Source organism: Rhinolophus sinicus, linkage group LG03, assembly GCF_036562045.2.
Source record: "Rhinolophus sinicus isolate RSC01 linkage group LG03, ASM3656204v1, whole genome shotgun sequence".
In the NCBI taxonomy this organism is placed as follows: Eukaryota; Metazoa; Chordata; class Mammalia; order Chiroptera; family Rhinolophidae; genus Rhinolophus; species Rhinolophus sinicus.
Genome location: NC_133753.1, coordinates 56653113 through 56673653, shown reverse-complemented (window position 1 = coordinate 56673653; position 20541 = coordinate 56653113). Strand labels below are relative to the sequence as shown.

Sequence of the window (20541 nt, the reverse complement as noted above, 5' to 3'; positions counted from 1 at the left end):
CTGTTTTATAAAGCTGATTTCAATTATAGATATTTATAAAGAAAATGAGTATCTGGCATTGTTTACATGCTAACACTTGCAGAGTTTTTATGAAAATTATGTAAGTGGAAAGATGAATTCGCATAAAATTTTCTTAGCAGCCTTTTTTTATTTTTAGAAAATAATACAAACTGTTCAAAGCTAGCATCAACATATTGCCAGACTGATAATTGTACTGGGTGTTTTCATAATACTTTCTTTTGTGCATGCATTCAGTATGCCCACCACATCACCATATGGTATTATCTGCATTTTGCAGGTGGAGAAATGGAGGCCTCAGAAAGGTTAAGTGACTTGCCTAAGGACTCACAGTCAGTAACAGGTAAGGAATTAAAACTAATGGCTCTGTGTTATAGTCCACGCTGATTCCATCAGGAGCTGCCCGGGCCTCCTGGGAGCCCAATGTGTTCCTTGGCCCTAAAGCCACTTGTCTGTTTGCTTCATTTAAACAGCACCATGGAACAGCTCAGGAGGCCAGCTCCGGCCAGGTTGGGGAAAGTCTCTATTCAGTTGGGGGCAAGGGTGGTGGACCCCACGACTTTCAGGAAGAGGCAGATGTCTCTGCTGGCTTCCCATAGTGTGGGACAAGTCTTTAGCTGAGCATCATTGGGGAGCAGCAGTGTGAACAGAGACTCTGTATCCCTCCTGGCAGAAGCAGTTGCAGAATGGGAGCTGAAGGAGGTCCTGTGGGAATGGCCAGGGTCTGGGTTGGAATGTCCAAGTGGACTGAGCTCGCTCTCTGTTCCTGGAGGCAGCATCAACAGTATCTTTACTTCCTCCTTCCTGGTTCTCTGGTCAGAGAATTTCAGTTCATTTCAGAAGAGCCTCCATCCATATTTCTAGGCCCTGCACCTAAGTCCACATTCCAGTGCCAACACTTTTCCCAATGTTTTCATTTCTTGTTCTTAATTAAGAGGGGTTAGGAGCATGACAGCTCAAGAAACACCTCTAGTGGCAATCTGCAAGTTGTTTGTCCAAAGGAAACCTTCAACCTAAAATAATGTAGTTGTCCAGTATAGATGTTTCTCATATTATGGAACAACTTTGACTGGAATTATATCACCAGTATACAAAATAACTTTTAAGGAAAAAAATTTAGATAGTATTTCACAGAGATGTGGCTACATGCTGAATCTTATGTCATTTCTTTTTACAAAATTTTTTATAAAATAGAAACATTTATAGTTTAATCTAAAGATAGCTATTTGGGTATCCATTAAAACACAGTATCATTTGATGATGCAAATTAGTCTGCACTTGTATGCATGTGGCCTAAGAATAATTATGTTAAGATACATAAGAAATTGTTGTCAAATGCAAATTTGGCTACAAATTGAGGGTAAAAATGAAAGCATTTAAAAAAATCAGTATGTTAGCAATGGAATCTTATTTTCACAGTCAAATCTCAATTGTATGAAAGCTATATCCCTGAAAAACATAGTACATGTACTTGTAAACATATTGTCAGATACATGAAGTCTATGGAAAATCAGGAGATGGCAGTATGATTTTGATGTCTTTGTTTCAAGTGTCTGAATAGTGTGTCAAGTCTGAATAGTGTAATGAAGCCAACAGTCTTACTAACATCTTTGGTTAATGGGAAAGGGAGTCACAAGCAATAGGAGTTCATAGTCCTAGAGCTCTGTTAGAAATAAGGGCCAACGAGTGGGATTTGAAACAGAAAAGTCTACAAGGGGCACAGTTTCAGGGGTTTCGATGTGGAGAGGGAAGGAATAGAGCTATGGTGGAGGTTGGCATTGTGCAAGGGTAGGGAAGTGAAGAGCCTTAAAAGGAATTCTATCACAGGGTTTGTCTTCTTCTGGACAGTGTTTGGGTCAGATTCATCTCAGTGATTCCAGAGTGGGTATTGAGGAATGTATCATCCAAAATGAATAGATACGACCCTCCTAGCAGGATTATAATGAGTCCATCAAGGTTGTTTGTTTTCCTTTTCTCTCCATGATAACCTGCTAAGGGTTCAGGAGTGTGGATTTGCCAGAGGGTGAGGACTCTGGCAGGCAGAACCAATGACTGTTATGGTGGACAACTCTTGTCCTGGTCTATTCAGAATACCCCTACCCCACCCACAGCTCTTACTCCAATCATGTGGCACTCATGGGATACCAACATTGGGCCTCTCTCTGCCTTGTACCCCAGTGCTAAAAGATCTAGTCTAGAGTGGAGATACACTATCTTTTCTGGAGTAAAGACTTTCAAGGTCAAAGCCTTTGTGAAAGCCAGAGGAGACTTGCCTTTCAGCAGGTGTCATCAAATGTGGCCCTAGCCCGTTGGTTTGGGTAAGACCTAGCAGATCAAATCAGTAGTCAGAGCTCTAATGGTGTTTGCACATTTTAATCTTCCTTTTCCCTAGTTTTCCAGCCAGGATTGATACCCAGGGTGTCAAATCCTCTTAAAATAAGAAAATAGGTGGTAGAAAGAGAATTTTAAACTACCTTAGGACAGCAAAGATTAGTGAAGTCCAGGAATTAAACAGCCAGAGGGAGACCAAGTTTGGAATATGAGAGTCACTCTCCTTACCTGGCCTCCAAAGGCACAGGAATGGAGAGTGTTAGTGGAGGCAGCGGCAAAGGCTAACAGAGATTTGAGAAAAATATGTGGAATATGGCTAACCTCCCTCTGGGGAGAGGGATTGAAAATTGGCAGCAAAGATGTGTACATTTCTCTACTACTTGAATACGTTACCATTCATGTGTGCTGGTTTTCTATAAATAAAAAACAATGCTGCAGCAGTAAGACAGTGTGAGTTGTGCTGAGATAGACTTTCTTAAATACTGGCTGACAGTGCTGGAAAGTAATTTGACATGTTTCAATCATCTTAAAACATGCATGCCCCTTTACTCTGGCTCTGCTTTTAGGAATTTATCATATGGAAATAATCATTGAAGAATTTTTTTTTAAATAAGGAAAATTGAAAACATCTTCTAAAATATCCAACAACAGGGAAATTACAAAAATCAGATTATATACCAAAACGTTAGCATTGGTAATCTCTGGGTATGGTGCAGGAACACAACCTCTAATTTAAAAACTTTAGGGTCAAATGCTGTTATGGAGAGCATGTGTGTGTCCCCCAAAATTCATATGTTGAAGCCCATGTGGTATTTGTAGTTGGAGCATTTTGGAGGTAATAGCTTTCCATGAATGAAGTCATGAGAGGGTGGGGTCCCCGTAACGGGATTAGTGCCCTTAAGAAGAAGAGGCATTAAAGCTTCCTCTTTCCACCATGTGAGGACACAGTAACAAGTCCGCCATCTACAAGCCAGGAAAAGGGTCCTCACCACCAACTGAATCTGCTGGTACCTTGATCTGAGACTCCTCAGCCTCCAGAACTGTGAGAAAGTGCTGTTTAAATCATTCAATTCAGTCAGTTATCATCAGTTCAGGTCAAATTTTGTCACTTGGTTTTCAGAGCTCTTGTGTTTCCCACTTCTGTGTGGAACGTGCATGTAGGCAAAGCTTCTCCAAGAGGCAGCAGTCTCTGAGATCCTGCTGGCTCCTGGTCCACGTGAGCTTGTGAGTTTGTGCTGTAGGCCCTGCCTTTTAGGTTTGAGGGAACAGTGTAGGGGACGGAGTAGAAAGCTTCTTTTATTTTATTTTATTTCACACTTAAGAGTTTTCTCTTATGTAGGCAGTTCTCCTCAATAAACTCCTTACTTAATACTTGATCAAGGCATATTTGGGGTTTTTGCCCAATACAATTTGTTAGTCTTTTCATCAGATTACTATATGAAATCATCAGATCTTTTGTTTCTTTTTTTGCCTACACATTGGCACTGACAACAGTGTTCCAATCTTTATTGTCCTTTATTCACTGGGTCTCGTTGCCCGGGAATGCTCCCTTGTACATACACATTGTGCCTAAATCTAATTTAGTCTCATTTTCACATTTGTTTTAAATGTATATATCCCAAGCTTCACTTTAACACTTTCTCATTTTAACCTCTTTATTGGCAGAATTATTTCCAGAATAGAGTTCACTTTCTTTCTCTATAGCAAGGTAACTTTGTTGAGCATATACTTCAAGGTCATTAAGGTCCATATGTTAGCTTGTAGAAAGCTGAAAGGAGATGAATGAAGTTTGCCTGTTGAAATGCATATGTTTCTGTTTGGTAGAAAAGGTAACCCCAAGAGTGACAGTTTTATTGCTGTGTAGGGCATTAACTAATTTTTGTATATAATTTAGCAATCTTATTCCCCTGTATCCTTTTCTCATTGACTCTCTCTCTATATATATCATTTTCTTGTGTAATCCTTTGAACCAGCTTTTTCATCCTGCCTTTCTTCATTAATGAGTTATGTAAATCTTTTGACATATGCTCCTTATATATTTATTTGAAAATCACATTTTTAGCATTTTGAAAATTGTACTTTGACACCCCCAGATGTGATTGAGATTGAATTTCTCACCCCTCTCAAGAGTCATCAAATCTAGATTTTTGAGTTAGAAAAATGAAGTGAAATGGAATTCTTGTGCCTGAGTGTCATGGTTTAAAGAACAGTTTTAAAAGTAGGAAATCACAGGGGTAGGGACCAGTCCCCAATATCACTTGAGGATAATGTTTATAGCTTAAGAAAATAAAATGGAGGTTGGTCTTAGAGTGGATATGATAGGGTTCCACTGTGCAGTGTATACTACATTTCGTTCATTCATTCAATCATTTATTCACCCAGCACACATTTATTATCTACTATTTTCTAGGCACTGTTCTAGAATGTAGGTAGGGGCTGTGAATACAGAAGTGATTTTGGCAAAGCTCCTGCCCTAAGAAGTGCTCAGAGTAATGGGATAGATACATACAGATTCAATGATATAAGACTGAGTGTCATGGGAGAAATGTACAGTTTGTAAGAACATGGGGTACTAATGGAAGCATTCAGAGTGGATCCTAACACACTTGAGAGTTGCTTAGACTGAGTCTAAAAGTATGAGTAGGACTTAGTCAGATATGAAGATGAGAAAAGACCATTCTGGGCAGAGGAGCACTGAAAAAGGAAGAAAACAGAATGATATCTGTACAGAGGTTCTTGTCCCCAAAGCATTGAGTATGAGGCAGGGAGTGGAATGTGCTCCATAAATAAGCTTTTATTTACGTGACAGTTAATTTTATGTGTTTACTTGGTGGTGTCACAGGATACCCAGATGTACGGATAAACATTATTTCTGAGTGTGTCTGTGTGGGTGTTTGCAGAACAGATTAACATTTGAACTGGTGGACCAGGTAAAGCAGATTACCCTCCCCATGTAGGTGAGCATCATCCAACTACTGAGGGCCTGAATAGGACAAATACATGGAGGACGGTTGAATTTTCTCTCTGCCTGTCTGATGGAGCTAAGACATAGGTTTTCTCCAGCCATTGGTCTGGACCATCTGTGCCCCTGGTTCTTAGGCCTTTGGACTTGGACTGGAATTACCTGGATCTCCAGCTTGCAGATGAAAGATCATGGGACTTCTCAGCCTCCATAATTGTGTGAGCCAATTCCTGATAATAAATCTCATCCTACTGGTTCTGTTTCTCTGGAGAACCCTTTCATATAATTTGAGTTCAAACTTTTAATAGACCTCCCCCACCTTATTCTGTGCTCCTCATTTTTTCCCACTTCTATCCTACGAACCTTCCTTCCCTGCCCAAATGGCAATTAGAAAAGTTAGCTCCTTCTTTGAAGGGACAGAGCCCATTATAAAATAAGAAAAACAGCAACAGCACACATTCCTCGTTCTCGTTTTCAAAGATCTGTGTAAGAAGAAGAGTTTTCAAGTATTGTGTGAGCACATTTCCCAAGTCCCCAGATTGGACACACCTTCCATGGCTTTGGGGAGGACAGCTGCAACAGAACACCCGGAAGACACCTGAGGAATTGTACTTTTCCAGCTTAATTTCTCTGTTCCAGGAGTCCCGAGGGAACCAGTTTTAATGAGTAAGTATATTTGTCTGCTGAGTGAGGCCAGTGAGGACAACCCACCAGAAGCAGTTGGCTGGGGGACTTCTGGTCTCAGCTCCCAGCTAATTCACACGGGCACCCCATTTTTCATGGTGCAGAATACTGGTAGGCCCACTATATAATAGATGGTTGGACTGCAAATACGTAGGGGGTAAGGTGGTATGGAAGTGAGAACTCCTGCACCTGGGCAAGTTGGGAGGAGAAAGAGCTAGCAGAGATCACCCCGCAAGTGGAACGAAAGTCACTTGCTTCTTTGATTACAGCTAGCATCAGTGTCTAATCCACAGGAAGGGTGCTGAGTGTTTCACGCAAGTCCAGGAGGAGGTGGCAAGAGGAGGAGGGAAGCTGTGCCTCTGAAGAGAGGAGTTTGGCAAGTTAGAGAGTATGGGTCATCCCAGTGTCACATGTGGTCATGGCAGGTTGACTTCTTAGGTCCTTTATCAGTTAATTGAATATGTCTAAGTATTAGTTATCTATTGCTGTGTAATAAATTTAGTGTCTTAAAGTAACAACAAACATTTATTATCTCACAGTTTATGTGGGTCAGAAATTTAGGAGCATCTTACCTGATGGTTCTGACTTGAGGTGTCCACTGAGATTGCAGTCAAGATGTCAACTAGGGCTTCATTCATCTGAAGGTTTGATGAGCTAGAGAATCTGTTTCTAAGAGTTCATTCACATGGCTGCCAAGTTGATCCTGGCTATTGGTGGGGGGAGGTCTCAGTTCTTTGCCACGTGGACTTTTTCCCAAGGCTGTTTGAATGCCCTTGTGACATGGGAGTTGACTTCCCCCACAGTGAATGATCCAAGAGAAAGCAAAGCAGAATCCACTATTTCTCTTATGACCTAGCCTCAAATGTCACACACCATCATTTCCTCAATATCCTGCTGTTTACACAGGCATGGTTGATTAAATCACTGGTCATTGGTGATTGAACTCAATCTTCAGCCCCTCTCCCCTCTCCAGAGGTCAGGGTGGGACTGACAGTTTCAGCCCTCCAATCACATGGCTGGTTCTCCTGGCAACCAGCCCCCAACCTTAGGTGCTTTCTCAAAGTCACCCCATTAACAAATTCAGGTGTAGTGGAAAAGAGTTTGTTATAAATATCAAGACACCTTTATTGCGTTTATCACTTAGGAAATTCCAAGGGTTTTAGGAGTGCCAGAAATAGGGTCAAAGACCAAATACAGAGGGTGCCAAAAAAATGTACACACATTTTAAGAAAGGAAAAAAACTGTATTAAAATTACACTGATGGTAACCACTTTGAGCACCTCTTGTAATTGCAGAAGTCACATGTGACTTGTATTCATCTTTTGTTATCGGTATATATTGAGTATTGCAATTTTAATACAGTTTTTTCCTCTTAAAATATGTATACATTTTTTTGGCACTCTCTGTATTTATTTCTTATTATAAATCACAGTATCACACCAGGGTATTCTGCTATGTCCCTCTTCACACATAATTTACTGCCCAACCAAAATCTCTATTTTATCTCTTTTCCTCAAAGAATCCACCCTATTTCTGGAGTTTTCTCACAAAGGCACTATTGGCGTTTCCCAGCCATGCTTGGCCAACCTATATGTCTGAAAAGGATTGAAAGGAAAGTGCTTGGCATTATTGAATAAGATTCATAGTAATGTTTTAGAAACACAAGCTGTGATGGAGGAGGGCTTGAGACCTGTCCCCAAGGTCGCTGCACCTGCCATCATGGCTGGGCTGAGGGAGGCCTGGCCTGCTGAGCACACTTGTATGAAACAGAGATGGCTGTGGTCTTTGCCAGTGGTTTTCAACCTCTTTTCTCCTCAGAGAGACTGGCCTCTGTAAAGTCTCTTTCTTGTGACTTTGTTGTTAATGAAACCTGCGTGTGCTGGTTCAGCTCCAGGACTCACAGAATTCTGTCTGCTAGAGCCCACCTTTTCTTCTGGTTCCTGATTTGTGTCAGACTGAATGAGCTGTTTTCCTGAGAAGCCCTCTTGATGGCAGCCAGACCTTCTGGTAACTTTCCACACTCTCTGGCTGTCCTAACCATCCACCCAGTGCCCAACATTCCATTCTTTCCTTAATGTCATTGGTTTCTTAATGCGAAATCCCAGTTGGGCTCTCTAATAGTCATCATTGCTCTAAGACCCACAGTTACAATCATGTTACAATAGTCCCTGAAAATGGCAATTGTGGAAACAGCTGTTAATAGCCCATACTTGCTCACAGTATTAGAAACCATGGCCATATTCCCACAGTAGTAATATGAGCTGCCATTTATAGAGAGCTTATGATGCGTTAGGCACTAGTGTTTTATAATCTTTTAATGCTCAAGTTAACTATCTAAGGTAGGAGCTTCTATTTACCATGTTTCCCCGAAAATAAGACCTAGCCAGACAATCGGCTTTAATGAGTCTTTTGGAACAAACATTAATATAAGACTCTGCCGTCTTTCTTCTCTCTTGTTGGCCATTGGGAGAATGAAACACAAGGAATAAGCAATGACGGGCCTACTTGTGAATGAAAGTGGGCCTTTCTGCCTCCATTGGAATATTGCTGAAGTTTTTCAATGCCAAGTATAGGCAAATAGTGTTGTTTGATGGTGGGGCAGGAGACAGGGGCAAGGCTGTTTGGTTCAATTGATTTCTTGAAGGGGCATGAGGTGTGTTGGTCTCAGCCTTGGGAGCAGCCACCACTTCTCTTGCGTTCATATCCTTCTGGATTTGCAGGGTGTTTCTTGGGCTCTTGAGAACAAGGCCTGTCCAAATAAGATATGAGCCAGCTGGAAAGCATCATCCCAAGAAAAAATTGTATGTTCTTAATAATTCAATATATATGGTAATCCTAGTAACCGTTCTTCTGTCCTCACTAGAGGAAAGAAGGAAGGTCTGTCAAACTGTCTCAAGAAGCAAACTGCAGTAGAGAATGCTGTTGACCTGTGTTCAGTTCTCTCTTGAAAATTCTAGGCTGTCAAAAGCAGATCGCTTTTTCGACACAGCTGCATTTTCTTCCACAACAGCAGGGCAACCATAACTCCCGCTGCCCTGCCTACATTGCTTGGGGAATTTTTTGTGTGTGCATGTTTTTTATTCTATTTTTCCATCTGGTGACTTTTGTTTTCTTCTAAGTGGAGCTGTTTAAATGCTTTCCACAAATGCAATCTTTGAAAATAAACACATCGAATGAATAAGAACAAAGGAGGATCCATTCCCAACGCTGATCACTGCCTAGAGGTTCCCTCGGCGGCAGGGAGATGGGGGCCAAGTGGATGAGAGGATCTTCAATGTGAAATGCCACCCAAGGGTGCTGCCAGGATTGGAATACAATGAGAACCACATGAATGGTGTCCTCACCAGCTGGGCACTCGTGATCAACCAGTGGACCTTGAAAACTTAGGAGACTCATCTCCCACTTGGCAATTTTCAGAAGCCTCGGTTTCATGCCTCCAGCACTTCCCATTAGTAGCTAGATTATCACTGCATCCCTCAGGGACTTCGCTGTTCACCTCCTTTCCCACATTCCTGAACCACCCCCCTAGGATCACTGCCTTAGTTTGAGCTCTGCCAGAAGCAAAGATTTGAGCACAGGTAATTGATTTGGGAGGGACACTAGTAGGAAAGTGACACAGGGAAGGAAAGCAGTCAACAAAGGGTACATTATTATACCAGCCATCACAGCTGATAACCAGAGCTCGATCTTTGGGAAAGCTCTGTCAGATACACACCTCGGAATGCTTCCATCAAGGGTGAGAGAACTGGATACCAAATTCCAGGAGCATAGGTTGAGGGCTGCTCTCATGGAATATTATTCCCAGCACTTCTAGAACTTCCTTGAGTGTGAACTGAGGGACTTTCCACAGTTCTGGAAAAAAGTCCCCAGCACAGGCATACAGACTGGCAGTTTAAGATTGGCTGGAATGCACTGGAATGTCTAAGGGACGTGTCTGGGGCACTGACAGTGTGCTTTCATCACACATAGGTTTAAGGCAAGGAGCTCCCTCAGAGTCAGTGATTGAGCCACCTCTGAAAGGTTTTCTCCCCTTTAGGGCACTTTTTGGTTAGTGTTTGGCACCGTCAAGTTACCCCGCATCAGAACTACTCTCCTACCCCCACCCACTCCCGGGCTAAGTGCTTGATAATTGCAAAGAATGGATTCCTTGCCTTTACAGATGAAGGTGCCAACACTTTGTCTCAGAGGCTCATGCAGGGCCCCATGAGGCAGCAGCTGTTTGCTGGCAGCGGGGTTTCAGTTATACCTGTAGTGACTGTAGCCCTTGCTCCCTTCCAGGAGTGTGCAGCCCCCCAGAGAAGTGAGAGATTAAGAGACCTGAATCAGTTATGCCACCGTTAGCAGCAATGACAGAAACCCTCAGTTCACACTCATTTAAACCATCCAGAACAACTTATTTTGTTCCACTGAACAGGAGGTTGGAGGTAGCGTGCTCCAGATTAATTGAGTTGTTCTTGTTCTTTCCATCTCTCTGCTTTGCCATCTTCAGTGTGCTGATCTTGTTTTTGGGGCATCTCCCTGCCTTACAAGGTGGCTGCTGCAGGTCTAGGTCTCGTTCATGTCATACATGTTGTTATTAGCCCACACTCTGATGTGGATACCCAAACCATGCACCACAGACACACTACAGGCAGAGGCTGTGTGCAGATGTTTTCTGGTCAACGGCCAGTTGAGATTCCAGCCAAGAACAAGCACCAAAAGCCAGAGTTTGAGTGAGGACACCTCCAGGTGATTCCAGCTCCCCAAGCCACTGGGTTTTCCCAGCTAATGCCCCAGACATAATGGCAGAGATAAGCCATCCCCATGGTGCCCCTGTCTTAGTTACTGATCCACAGAATCCAAGAGCGCAAATTGTCTTATGTCACTAAGTTTTGGGGTTGTTTTCAATGCAGCAATAGGAACTGGAGCATTGCTCCTGGTGGCATTTGCTTTGATCCTGACAGAAATCTTGCAGGGAAGTAGAGGGGTTGGCAGTGCTTATTACCTGCTGTTCTCCACATCGTAGGGAGGGGCCCAGAATCCATGGGGACATCGGGAAAGCTGGCACAGTGCCCTGAGACTTGGCAAAGTCTTCTTTCCACAGATGATGGATTCTATAATCCTGGAGACACCCAGGGAGGGCTTTCCAAGAAAGGGTTTTGGGATCGGGGCCCACAATAAAACAGTCCTTAAAAGATAGTCTCAAAGGTGTCTGAAGACTCCAAACCCATTGGATTTACCCTCCAAATGCGTCCAGAATACCACTTCTCATTATATCCAGTTACCACTCTGTTCCAACCTACCATGACATCTTGTCTGAATTATTGCAATTGGCTCCTTAGTTATCCCTCTTCTTCTCCCCGCCCCATTACATTTCATTGCTTATGAAGTGGCCAGAGTGGTTCTTTTAAAATATAAATCAGGTCATGTAATTGGTCGGCTCAGAACCCTCTCACCACAGGGCGTTTGCACTGCTCTTCACTCCATCCAAAATATTCTTTTCCCAGATAGCTGCATGGCCTACTGCCTTACCTAACTCCAGGTTTGACACAAATACCCCGACTGAGGCCTTCCCTGTGCACCCTAAGTAAATTTCCACCCACCACCACATGCTGGCTCTCCAAATCTTTTTTCTCTTCTTTGATTTCCTCTATAGAACTTTTCTCTATCTGACCTACTATACATTTTACTTATTACCTTAGTATCTAACTGCCCTGCCAACCCCCAAACCGCCACTGGAATTTCAGCTCAATGACGGCAGGGAGTTTTGCCTGTTTTATTCAGCCTAGAATAGTGCTGGATACATAATAGGCCCTCATAACATATCTACTGAGTGGATAAAATATCTGCCCTCTCCTTAGCATCAGTCCTACATTTTCTGCTTCTGACTGGACAGCGCCACCTGGGGGTCCTGCCAGCACCTCAGCTCCACCGTGCAGCATAAATGTCCTCACACCCTAGGAGCTGGGATCAGGCCCCCAACAGGGTGTTTTGTATACAGTGGGGTTGATTGTCTTTGCTGGGTTTAAATGCCAGCTCTACTCCACTTTCCAACCAGACAGGAGAGAGAACATTTCCCATGTCATGAGGTTGTCGTGAAGAGTGAAAATGCTAGTCCCCAGGAACTATGCCCGGCAGAGAGCAAATGTTCAATAATTAATTCCATTATTATTCCCATTCCTAGTTACTTTTTCTCTTAAAAAAGTATTTTTCCCCCCAAAGGAGCAATCCTTTGTTAATGTGGTTAAGAATTGTAAAGTGTTTGCTTTCTGCTTTGAAAAATTACCAAAAACTTGTCTCATTTTGATACTGGGTTATATTTCTCCCAGTGCATGTTACAATGTCTCTTTTATGTCAAGGGAAAATAATAGTAAGAAATAGTACTCAATTGATAAAAAAAAAACCCAAGAGCCACAGAATTTCCTCACTGCATCCTATAATTAAAAAATATATTATTATTTTATATTAGTTTTCATTCTTATCCGTCGCAAAGTATCTTTTGATTTCTTCCTTGATCTCCTTGTTAACCAATTCATTGTTTAGTAACATGTTATTTAATCTCCATGTGTTTGTGTGTTTTTCAGTGTTTTTTTTTTTTTTTTTTTTGTAATTCATTTCTAGTTTCATACCATTGTGGTCAGAGAAGTTGCTTGATATGATTTCAATCTTCTTAAATTTATTGAGACTTGTTTTGTGGCCTAACATGTGGTCTATCTTGGAAACTGTTCCATGTGCTCTTGAAAAGAATGTATATTCTGTTGCTTTGGGGTGAAATGCTCTAAAAAATATCAATCCCATCTAGTGCAGTGTGTCATTTAAGGCTGCTGTTTCCGTGTTGATTTTCTATATGGAAGACCTGTCCATTGGGGTCATGGGGATGTCCCTTACTATGATTGTGTTACTGTTGATCTCTGCCTTTATGCAGTCAGTATTTGTTTTATATATTTAGGTGCTCCTATGTTGGGTGCACAGATGTTTTCTAGGGTTATATCCTCTTGTAGGATTGATACCTTTATCATTATGTAATGCCCTTTTTTGTTTTTGTTATAGTCTTCATTTTAAAGTGTATTTTGTCTGATATAACTATTGCTACCCAGCTTTTTTTCCATTTCCATTTGTATGAAATATCTTTTTCCATCCCTTTACTTTCAGTCTGTGTGTTTCTTTCGATCTGAGGTGGGTCTCTTGTAGACAGCATATGCATGGGTCTTGTTTTTTATCCAGTCAGCCACCCCATATCTTTTGACTGGAGAATTTAATCCATTTACATGTAAAGTGATTATTGATAGGTGCATAGCTATTGCTATTTTATTTTCATATAGTTGATCTTTTGTTTGTTTGTTTCCCCCCTTTATCTTCTTAAAGAAGTCCCTTTAACATTTCTTGTAACACTGGCTTGGTGGTAATGAATTCCCTTAGGTTTTTCTTGTCTGGGAAGCTCTTTATATCTCCTTCAATTTTAAATGATAGTCTTGTTGTCTAGAGCAGTCATGACTGTAGATCCTTGCTGTTCATCACTTTGAATATTTTGTGCCAATCCCTTCTGGTCTGCTAAGTTTCTATTGAGCAATCAGCTGACAGTCTTATGGGAGGTCCCTCATAGGTAACTAACTGCTTTTCTGTTGATGCTTTTAAGATTCTTTCTTTCTTTAACCTTTTCATTTTAATTATAATGTGTTTGGTGTGGGCCAGTTTGTGTTCGTCATCTTGTTTGGGTCTCTCTGAGCTTCCTGGGCTTGTATATCTATTTCTTTCACCAGGTTAGGGAACTTTTCAGTCATTATTTCTTCAAATTGGTTCTCAATCCCTTGCTCCCTCTCTTCTCCTTCTGATACTCCTATGATGTGAATGTTGGTACACTTGATGTTGTCCAAAAAGTCCTTTAAAGTATCTTCATTTATTTTTCTTTTTTCTTTTTGTAGTCCATATTGAGTGTATTCTGCTACGTTGTCTTCTAAGTTGCTGATTTGATCCTCTGCTTCATCTAATCTGCTGTTGATTCCTTCTAGTGTATTCTTCATTTCAGTTATTGTATTCTTTATTTCTGATTGGTTCTTTTTCATGGTTTCTATGTCCTTTTTTATGCTTACTATCTCTCTGTTGAAGTTCTCACTAAGTTCTGTAAGCATTGTTATAATCAGTGTTTTGACTCTGTCTCTGGTAGGTTCGTTTCTTCTGGTAGATTTCTCCTGTTCTTTTATTTGGGACATGTTTCTTTGTTTCCTCATTCTGGTTGACTCTCAATGTTTGTTTCTATGTACTAGACAAACCTCCTATGTCTCTCAGTCTTAGCCACATGAACTTACCTTATGTAGTAGGTGTCCTGTGTGGTCCAGTGACACAATCTCCTTGATCACGTGTGCGTGTGTTCCCTTTTGTATATTGGTGTATTCTCCTGTTGTAGTTGAGCCTTGATTGCTCTTGGCAGGTCAGTGGGTGGGATTGACTCTCAGGCTGACTGGCTGTGAAGATAGGCTATGCCCACAGCTTATGAGCTGTTGTCTGGGGGCTGAACCCTCAGAGGAGGATTCGCTCAAGTGGGCTTGTGTGCCTGTTAAGATCATCCTTTGGGTGTGCAGCTTGTGGGGCTAATCAGGTAGTGCTCTGGTGTGGTCTGAGGCTGACCTCTAGGTGTGTTGTTTCTGGTGCTTCTTGGGAGGGGCTCCCATGCAGGCCAATTTCAGAGCTGCCCAAGAAAGACTGCAGCATGAGGTAGGGCTGACCACCTGCCACTGAAAGTTTCCTAAGCTCCTGTGGGTTGTCTGCAGCTGTACAAACCTCCAACAAATCATGGGGTAAGGCCGACCGCCAAGGAGCCTCGAGTACCCTGGATAATGCTGCACTAGCTGGGTGGGACGGAGTCCAAGGGAGCCACCAAGGTGGTGTGCATGCATCGATTTTACCTGGCCCTTTGGGAGAGGGTTCAACACAAGAAAGATGGTACCCTTCTGTAGGCGACATATGAGGCAGGCTCCACACAGGGATACTGGGGGCTGTCCCTCTAGCCCTCACCCTGAAACCACACAACTCAGTCTTTCCCTGTATGTCTCTGGCACCTCTTGAGTTATTGCCCTTCTGCCAGATCCCAGAGTGAGTGCTTGCAAGCAAGTGAGACTATGCATGGGCCCATTAAGAGGATGTCTGTGTTTCCAGCTACCTTCTGTCTCACCAGGATGGACAGATGGAATCCTAGCTGATTTTCACTGCCAGATATTGTAAGGACTCCTTTTCCTGGCACAGGACCTCTAGGCTGGGGATCCCGGTATGGAGCTGGGCCCCCTCACTCTTCAGGAGGAACTGCACTGCCACCACTGAGGTGTCCCTCCCAATGCTCAAACACTACCTGTAGGGTTGGGGTCAGCCATTTCACATCTCTGCCCCTCCTACCAGTCTTCATGTGGACTCTTGTTTATATCCTTAGTTACATGGGTTCGGTTCAGCTAGTCTTCAAATGATTCTTGAGGTTGATCTATAATTTTGTTGTAATTTTAATGTGGTCCTGAGAGGTGGCAGGCAGGCATAGCATTTACCTGTTCTGCCATCTTGGACTGTCTATCGACCAAGGTGGATTTTTTTTTTTTTTTTTTTTTTTTTTTTGCAGGTCCCTGAGCCACTAAGCGGCCTAAGAGAGTGCACACAGCCCTGGCTTTGCCACAATCCCTCCCTGCTCACAGGTAATGGCTTTCAGGTTGGCCAGAGTTTCTTCCAAAGTCCCACCAGTCTGTCCTCACCAGCCCTGAACTATCGCGTTTCCCCCAAAATAAGACCTAGCTGGGCAATCAGCTCTAATGTGTCTTTTGGAGCGAAAATTAATATAAGATCCAGTATTATATTATATATTACATTACATTATATTATATTATAGCAAAATAAGACTGGGTCTTATGTTAATTTTTGCCCCAAAAGATGCATTAGAGCTGATTGTCCGGCTAGGTCTTATCTTCAAGGAAACACAGTAGAAGCAGAACTCAGGGCCAAATGTGGGCTCTGGCCTCCTACAGGAAGTTTTCAAGAGAGCAAAGAGTGGATCTTCCTCAGAAAAATCTGGGGCCACAAATTTAAACCTGTCCTCATCCCCCAGCTCCCCAGCTTTCTCTATACAATCACTCTCTGGTCTGTTATATAAAAAATGGTCTTGTGAAGAAGCGTCTTCCATATAGGCTCTATGTGCTGGATAGTTTTGGGAAGCCGTCTGGAGCTCAGCATGTGCTAATGGCATCTGGGGCACTGGCAGCTCCAGGCAAGAAGTCCAGGCATAACAGAGATGCCCTGTTCCTACTTGCTCCCCCCTTTTTTTTTTCCAGAGGAAAATGACTCTAGGCAATGCAGCTGGGAATGCATCATGGCAATCTTACAGGCAGCTAAACTACCAAATAGATCTCTGTCAAAGTGGAGGGAATGCAAATAATGTCACTCACTGTCGTCTCTGGTCCAGAGAGCTCCTGTGGCTCTCAAAAGGCTCCCACGGCTTTCCAGCCTTTCCTCTTCCATCTCTTTCTCTTGCTTGTTGTTAAGAAGCTGTTTATTCAATCCCCAATTGTCTCCCAGGAGTAACTGCTCTTTATATACATGTATATTTGAATTTGCTCATGGGAGGGGTGAGTTCCATGTCCTCCTGTGTCACCACCATCTTGGACGTCCCATGTCAATGTTTGGCACCAGGGTGGGGTGCCACATGGCCTACTGTTCTCCCTGGGACCCACTGTGTCAAGACCCCAGGACCTGCTTGTGTTGTTATTGTTTGTTTTTGCTTTCTATTGAAATCTAATATACGTATAGAAAAATGCACAGCTCTATGAATTTTCACAAAGTGAACATACATGCACACAAGCAGCAGATCAAGAAATAGAACATGACTGGCACCCCAGAAACCAAGTTGTACTCTTCCAGATACTGCCCCCAAGTGTGACCTCTACTCTGGCTTCTAACACCATAGTTTTCCTATCTTTGAACTTTATATAAAGGCAACCATATAGTCTGCATTCTTTTATGTCTGGCTTATTTCATTCAACATCTGCTTGTGAGATTCATCCATATTCTTGTATGTAGTTGTAGTTTGTTCATTCTCATTGCTGTATGAAAATAAAATTCATTTATCGATTCTATAATTCATAGACATTTTGGCAGTTTCCAATTTATGGTTCCAGCACATACCTTTTGGGCGAGAGAGGTACACATTTTTGTGGGGTCTGCATAGTATCTAATAGAAATGTTGTATAGATGAAAAAGGGCCACATAACAAATCTGACAAACTCAGAGGCGGTCTGCGTGGTGGCCCTTACAAGCTCAGAGACCCAAAGTAACCACATAGGATGGCCTGAACATAAAAATTCCTAACTAAAAGCAAGTCATGGCAGGTAGTCACATCATAGGCCTCTAGCTTCCTTGACAGAGGTCAGACTTTCTTTACCTTAAGTGAGCCTGTCGTCTTTCTGCATCTAAGATAACATACCTTTGAAATGTCAGAGTAACCTCCTTTTCCAGAGCCCTGGGGGGACACCCACATCACCTGAGCAGTAGACTACAGAACCCCTCATTTTTATTGTTCCCCAAATACCATCACTATGTGTTATAAATGTTAATTACTGTCTATTCCTGTACCCACCAATGAAAAGAAGTACGCATCTCTCCATTTTACCTTTTATCCAATCCCAGAGATTTCCCCACTTTGCTTTCTGCCACCTCCCTAATCTACCACCAACGGATTTCACGTCACCTTCCTGACATCTTCTCCTTTGATTCTAATGTGTAAAATAAGCTGCAAAACTGCCATTCTCTGAGCATTTTCTGAATTAATTGAGATTTTGCTTCCTGGCAATTGTCATCAATTTGGTTCAAATAAACTCATTAAAATTCTCTACAGGTTTGGACGTTCTTACGACAGTTGTGCGTTGTTGGCCAAGACTTTTCCTTAACAGATGGATCAGCCTGCTTGTCTTTTGCCACAGTCAGCAATTTTTCTTTTGTTCTTTTTTTTCTTTCAGGTAACATGTGCTGGCCCATCTGTAGGTTTCTTTAACATGTGCTGAGTAAGGCCAATGGCAGCCCTGCTGTATTTTTAACATATGTGGTGACTGGCTGTGTATACATTTCTTGGTTCATGAGAGGTGGTGATAGAGGAGTAGGAGGGCAGGGAGATGCTGTGAACATCAGTGACCTGAAGCCTTTTGACAGTCACAGGGGAACCTGGAGACTCAGCTGTGTGACCAGCTGATCCAGGAACTTCTCCCTTTGGGCACTAGGGTGGGGGTGGGATCATGATTTCTGCTCCCTGCTCTTCTTTGTCTCTCTCTTTTTTTTAAAAATATTTTTATCTAATTTTTTTATTATTATTAAATTTATTGGGGTGACAATTGTTAGTAAAATTACATAGATTTCAGGTGTACAATTCTGTATTACATCATCTATAAATCCCATTGTGTGTTCATCACCCAGAGTCAGTTGGGAAACCTATTGTTAGTTGTCTTCCCTCCCTCTCAGCAGCTGAAATGGATACCAGGCAACCTCTCTTCTAACCTATGCTTTTTAATACACACTTCCCCTGTCTTCACTTCTTTTTCTTCTCTGCCCACATTGAAGGTGGCCCTGGGTAGCATTTTATTTTTATCTGTTTTTCTCTTTCTTCCCACATAGTCCCCAATCCTGCTTTTCTTAGAGGAGTTTTGACTGTTGCTGTTTCTGCTTCATCCCTCTTCCCCTCACGCCCCGTTAGTCACTTCCTTACCTGTAAATATGTTTGTTTGGTATTTCTTTTTGGTTGTGACCTTCTTTTCCCAAAGTGTTCCAGTCTCTGACCAAGCAATCCCATACCCCTGGATGGAGCAGACCAGGGCAAAGATTTATACAGTGACTTAGTAAAATACAAATATAAATAGAATATGAGAACCAACCAAACAGAAGAATGTGAATCTGTTGGCCATGAGAGACAAAACAGCAATCAAGGTTGGCCTTCAGATTTGGTGCTAAGCTTCCTCATAGCAAGAAAAATAATAGAAATCAAAGAGACTTATAGAGTTACTGGCATTAAGATAGTAGCTAAAAGATAAAATATATAAAACAAAGATAGTAATTGTGATATTTTTGAAGAAGTGTTGTATTCATTATTCTATCTCCTAAACCTGTGGCTTAGGGCCTTATGCATAGTAGGTGCTCAATAAATATTTAAGGAATGAGTTAATAAAGTCAAATTACTATTAACTGCTACCTAATATACATTGAGCAATACTATGAGGCAGGGAAATTTTAATCTGTGCCACTCAGCAAACCTAACAGGTGGGCACTATATTTCTCTTCATTTTCAAATGTGCAAACCAAGTGTTGGGAATAACTTCCCCAATGTCACAGCTCTTCTATGGTCTGGTGATGATTTAAATTCAAGTACCACATCTGCAGCCAGCCAGCCTAAGCACTGAGGAGTCTGAAATGATACAGCAAATGAGCATTTATGAGCATTTTTGTTTTATTAGACAGTAAAACCGATCATACTGGCTTTTTACTGCTGGTCTCTGGCTGGAAGCCCAATTTGGTGAGAGGCCCTGCTAGAAACCAGGCTGCCCTCCTTTCTGCTGGGAGCTGCCAGACTGCAAAGGGGACAACCCTTTTCCATGTCTGCCCTCTGCTGGCAGATGTGAGGATAGCAGGGCTTTCTCCCAGCTTGTTGCAAGAGCATCTTCAATGCAGTGAGGTGTGGGCCCACTGCTTGGCCCTTCTGCTGATTTAGGGGGATGGTATTACCCGACCCCCAAATTGGGACATGTGCTTTGACAAACAGGAATGTCTTAGGTTATACTGTTTTAAATCAGTTGCTGTTTTGGCAAATCTATTTTGTGTGGTAATTTGAGGAGGGTGAAGGCAGTATGGAGGCGTTAAAGGGCCATTTTGAAAGCATTGGAACAAGAGTCAGGAGACCCAGTGTCTGGTTTCAGCAGGGCCATCTACCAGAATGGCAGTTATCCTCTTTGGACTTATTCCTTAGTTTGCAAAATGAGGCGTTAGACTGTGTGACTCTAATGGCTCTTCAGTCCTAAACATCTACTGTTAAGTCCTTGAAACATTTTCCCCATTTAAGTCTCCTCCTTGAACCTCACATTCTCACCTGAAGCCTCCTCCTCAACCCCCATTTCCTGTTTCTGGTCTGCTGACCTGTGTCCCTCTGTGGCCAGGTGCCGCCCATTCCTTCTGACTCAGAGTCAGGCCTTTGTTTGAGGTCTCCAGGCTCACACTAGCGGAGAATGGGAATCTTATGGTTCAGAAGGTAAACTGGCTTGTGCTACTTGGCATTTAGGACAGCTTACCTCTCACCCACAGGCAAGACCAACCTCAGGAAGTAAAAAGTAAGAAGAAGCAGAAAGTAACAACTTATATGGGATTTGGGGGGAACTAAAGATGGAGTCTGATGTAATAACAAATCTTGACTTGACGTGATGATTTACCAAGCATTCTGTGCGTCATACAACACCTCTGTAAAGGAAGGTGTTTCTAACACCCACATTTGTAGGAGGGAATCGAGGCCCAGAGAGCTCCAAAGTCCACAGTCATATAGCCAACACGTGGCTGGGCTGAGACCC

The 20541-nt window shown here is 42.4% G+C and overlaps 1 long non-coding RNA gene across 2 annotated transcripts in view; it reads left to right on the top strand.

Annotated features, from left to right (window-relative positions):
- The first annotated feature begins 297 nt into the window (after window positions 1-297).
- The window catches only part of LOC141570588 (uncharacterized), a 122254-nt gene continuing 102010 nt past the window's right edge, over window positions 298-20541 (top strand). Inside the window, exons 1-2 of one of the 2 annotated variants that reach the window (XR_012494754.1) lie at window positions 298-361; window positions 15576-15648. This is a non-coding gene — a long non-coding RNA (uncharacterized LOC141570588). The remainder of the gene's footprint in view (window positions 362-15575; window positions 15649-20541) is intronic. The other variant, XR_012494753.1, reaches the window with a different exon arrangement.